Raw genomic sequence first — 5,127 nt, 5'->3', positions numbered from 1 at the left:
TGCCCGGCTATGCTATAAGCTATTCTTGCTAAGGATCCAAACGCTCCCTAAGTAACAACGCTCGTTAGCAACGAGGCCAGGAGGGGATTGAGATGCGAAGTTAATGGACGACGCCTAATCATTTTGGGAATATCTGATTTCTGTAGGATGACTTAACACCTAGACGGACGGAGTACTACTCCTCAGTCCAGGTTTGATGGAATATTCGTCACCTCTTCTCTTCTTGTACGTACTCCATTTGTATCTCACTTCCTATGGCTTCGCACTCGCACGATTTTCCTATTCTATGAACCTGTGTGTGCATGTGCGTGTGCGTGTGTGTGTTTAACAACATGTGTGTGTTAGAGAGAGCGACATATTGACCTACTCCTACAGAGAGATGGTGTGTAGTGTACGATTTTAGCCGCGAGAGTCGGTGCATCCTCTCGTTTCCGGGCGTCCGGTAGGGACAGGCGGCAGCTGCCACGCCCGCTCCTGACCAGCCTGGCCCACCCAAAGCCCCTCCATCGCCCGTGCGCGCTTCCCGCCCGAAACGGTCAGCACCGCTCCAAAGAATCGGTGCCGCATTCATGCCCAGGCAGAGCGGACGCGACCTCTCACTGGCGCCTGCATTGAAGGGAGAAGCGGATTCAAGAGTGATGGTTGCTTCGTCCGTCCAACTTACTGCTGGGTCTATGTGATTTGACGGCTCATTGGTCATTATTACTGAGGTGGTAGGACTGCTGAATGTCCCACGCTTTCGGCGAAAGGAGGTACTACTAGCTTACAATTTTCTCCATTCTTACGGCGGAGGAGTGCAAGAGTAGTGAAAACACGCAGGCTCAGTGATTACATGGCCCACCTCACACTATCACCATATTTTCTGGACACCGTGCGACACCTAACTCTTTACATAGTACTCCCTCCGTTCCTAAATATAAGTCTTTGTAGAGATTCCACTAGGTGGACTACATACGGAACAAAATGAATGAATCTACACTTAAAATGCATCTATATACAACCGTATGTGGTTCATGGTGAAATCTCTACAAAGACTTATATTTAGGAACGGAGGAAGTACTTGTATAGTACGTACTGTAATTTATCAGCGAGATAGTACAATGCTATGAAGCTTCCAGCTTCTGTTACATGTATCTTGCGTCCAAGGTTGCCCGTTGCAACACTTCATCAAATACAAAGGAGACTAACATGCATGCTATTGCATCTCAATGATTGACAAATCATAGCAAATATGTACTCCCTCCGTTCCAAAGTAAGTGTCTCAACATTATGCTACATACGGAGCAAGATGAGTGAATCTACACTCTAAAATACGTCTATATACATCAGTGTTTGGAGTATGTACTAGTAGTTCATATTGAAATCTACTAAAGGACATATATATTCCAAACAATATGATAATCTCTCTAACCAAGATAGTAGGGACGAGGAGTAAACGGAGGGAGTAGTAAAATTTTCTCCTCGTCCTGCGAGCCACCGCGCGCGTGGGCGAGGGAGCGGGCATAAGGCGTACAGTACTACTACTAGTCATGCAGTCCCTTGCCATTGAAATAGAGACAGCTAAAGAAAAAACGATCCATGCAGTCCCTAGCCCTTGAACCGTAAACCCTAACCAGGCTTTAATTTCCTGGCAACGTCGGCGCTTCCTAAGAAATGAAGTTTGCAACCCTTTGACCATCGGATCATTTTGTGCAGTTTCACCAAAATCGAGATGAGCATCCCTGTGGCAAAGAAATTGAAGAAGCGTGATTAGAATAAGATTACTGGGACTAGTTGATGAGACATAAACTCATCACAAATACAGTACGTAGAAGCCAGTAGAGGTATGTGCGGGGCAAAGAAGTAGAGAAATATCCACATGGAGTGATGTGGGCAGCTGGAGCAGTTGTGCAAGCCGGCTGTAAAGGGAGTTGTACCTGAGGGATGTCGGGACGTAGCTCAACCTAGAGGAGGGCGGCGGGAGGAGGCAACTACCCACGTCGCAGCAGTGAGCAATGGACGAAGGCAACCTCACCGGCTTTGTGAGAGAGAATGGCGGGGACCCCTGATCGGGACGTGCCGACAGTGGGTTTTCGCCGTCGGCGACGGCGACCGCATCTACACTAAGCATCCACCCCTTCCCCCTGCGGAGGTGATCTGCCGGGATGTTAGAGATGTGGCCACAGTGGTTTTGTGCGAGAGAGTGTGAAAACTGAAGAGAGCAACCCCAGCAAGCAACCGTGTAGGCTCGTCCTGCCTATGTATATAGTGGAGCGGTTTCCTTTTCTCTCCATATGAACCTATTTATATTGCGTACGTGCCACTGAAGAAAAAAACTTTATTTATAAATGACGCGGCACCTACTACTCGTTCTCCTATAAACCTTGCGCTTGGCATCTCCAAACTATTAACCTTGCGATTGGCTCTTTGCCTCTTCGGGAAGTCGAGCAATAATGGTACTGCAGTATATATCGTTCTGGCTATATGAGACCGAATGAATTGCTGCACGTCCACCACGTGGTGAGGGTCGAGGGGCGAGGGAGAGTGCGTACTATTACATCCCTTTCAATATGGACTACATACGGAGCAAAATGTGTGAATCTACACTCTAAAATACGTCTATATACATCATGTTTGTAGTATGTACTAGTAGTTCATATTGAAATCTACTAAAGGACATATATTCCAAACAATATGATAATCTCTCTAACCAAGGTAGGGACGAGGAGTAAACGGAGGGAGTACAAGTAAAATTTTCTCCTCGTCCTGTGAGCCACCGCGCGCGTGGGCGAGGCAGCGGGCGTAAGGCGTACGTACTCATTAGTAAGCAAGCTTCACCTCATCCTGCGAGCCACCGCGCCCGTGGGCGGGGAGACGGCGTACTAAGCAAGCTTCTCCTCGTTCTGCGAGTTGACGGGACACATCAAAAGTACTCCAGTGTATAGAGCCTTGCCTCTAAGGTAGGCCCCACATGGTTTGCCTCTTTTTTAACATAACGTGTCAAGTCGCACTTTGTTTGTTCACCCGTGGTAGACGATCCTCCCTCCATCTAGTGGACAACCAGTACACGTGTCAAATTACCACGTGGGCTGCCTTTTCGTACAGAAATGAGCTCCATCGTGTACCCGCGCGGGTGTGGTTGGGAAAGAGACGGGAGTACGTGCACCGTGTGTGCACCTCTTCTCTTCGTGCACGTCCCCCACCTATGTGGGTGTGTGAGAGAGATACAAACCTAGACAAATGGCTTGTGTGTTCGTGAGTGTTTTTTTGTTTTTGGGGGGGAGTTTGATTTCGTGAATGTATTTGTGGGAATATGTGTCGATGACATCTCAAACAAAATTTTGCATGCAATGTGTGTGAAATGGAGGCCTATCCATATCATATATAGAGGGTCGGGCGATCCACGAGAAGAGAGAGAGGGGTCATAGATATCGATAGAGTCGAAGAGAGGATCAAGTGGGCGGGTGCGAGATCGATGAAGAGAGCCATCGAAATTGTGTGTGTGTGCAAGTCAAAGATATAGGGCGACTGATCTAGCTACGGAACGTCAGAGGGCACAGGTCATGTTTGTGTGTGGCAGGGAGACATGACTAGAGCGCTCGATGTATTGGTGTGTGTGTGTGGGAGGGCGTGGGGGGAGGGGTAGGCAGAGGCCTAACTATAGAGGTAGAACGACTCATATATGTGTTGAGAAGGAGAGACCCAGCTATGTCTTGAGGGAGATCGGTCGACATCCATACATAATTGAAGGACAGGAAATAGGATGGGACAAAGAGAGAGAGGAGAGAGAGGGAGGGAGAGGGGTAGAGTGTTGGATGTGTGATGGAGTTGCTTCTCGAAGATGGTGGGAGAGGCCTACTAGACAAACTGAGGGTGGAACTGCAATATTATCAATAAGAGTGGGGATGTGTTTCTATGTGTGCCTGTGCGTGATAGATCTGTCGGGACACATCCATGGATGATGAAGGGGAACCATGTGTTTGGTAAGCAAACCTAACTAGATCGGTAGATCAATTGTTGTTTGTCGGAGGAAGGGAGAGACATAAATAATGAGGTAGATCGATCGACGCGTGGGGAAAAACGAGTTATAAGGACCTAGCTAGCTATATGTATAGCGGGAGATCGGTCGGTGTACGTCCATTTGTTAGAAGCAAATAAGGCCCGGCGAGACGGATAGACAGAGAGAATGGAGCTAGGAGGTTGTGCGAGAGGCCCAGATACTAGCTAGATCTGGGGAGGAGTGTGCGGTTGTGAGATCAATGAAAAGAGGGGCGAGAGTTTACACGTGTGTGGGACCGTATGAGAGACACGAGGCAAGGACACATAAAGGAGGAGATTGAAGGTGCGTGTGTATGTTGTAGGCAGACATCGCTGGAGAGGTTTATCGATCGGTGTGTGTCGGAAAGGAGTTGTGGAGACTGTGGGAGAACGGCCTAAAGAAAAAAAATGAATGTGCACGATGGATAGAATGCTGAGGGAGGGGGAGGGGCAGGGCGAGGAGGGCGTGTGCATGCACGAGAGAAAGTTAGTGGTAGCTTGTAACGCCCCGGATCCGATGCGCCAGGTGTCTTCCAGTTATTCGCCGTTGTTACCGTGTCATTTGTTTGCGTGTTGCATTTTTCCATGTCATCATCTGCATTGCATCATCATGTTTTTCAAAACTTGCATCCGGTCTTTTTCCCCGTTGTCCGTTTCGCGATCCGACACTCTCGCACGCGCCCGTTGCACCCCTCTGTTTTCTTTTCGTGAGCGGGAGTAAAACGTTCTCGGAATGGATCGAGATTTTCCATGTGGCCTTGGTATAGCACCGACAGACCGCCCGTCAAATTTCGTTTCATTTGGAGGTCGTTTGATGCCCCAACGGTTGACCGCGTAGCCCGAAACCCCTTCTTTTGTGCAGCCCAACACCCCTTCAAATCAGCCCACTAACCCAGCAAAACCCCCTCCATGCTCTCGGTCGTTCGATCACGATCGTGTTGGCGAAAACCGCACCTCATTTGGACTCTCCTAGCTCCCTCTACCTATAAATATGTGTCCCTCCCCGAAATTTCGCGCAGTCCAAACCCTAGCCCGCTCCCCTCGCGCCGCCGGACATGTCCGCTCCCGCGCCGGACAAATCCCGCCGCCACCCGCAGCCACTCAGGCTTC

Source organism: Triticum aestivum, chromosome 2D (genome assembly GCF_018294505.1).
Source record: "Triticum aestivum cultivar Chinese Spring chromosome 2D, IWGSC CS RefSeq v2.1, whole genome shotgun sequence".
NCBI lineage: Eukaryota > Viridiplantae > Streptophyta > Magnoliopsida > Poales > Poaceae > Triticum > Triticum aestivum.
Note: the sequence above shows the minus strand (reverse complement) of the source record.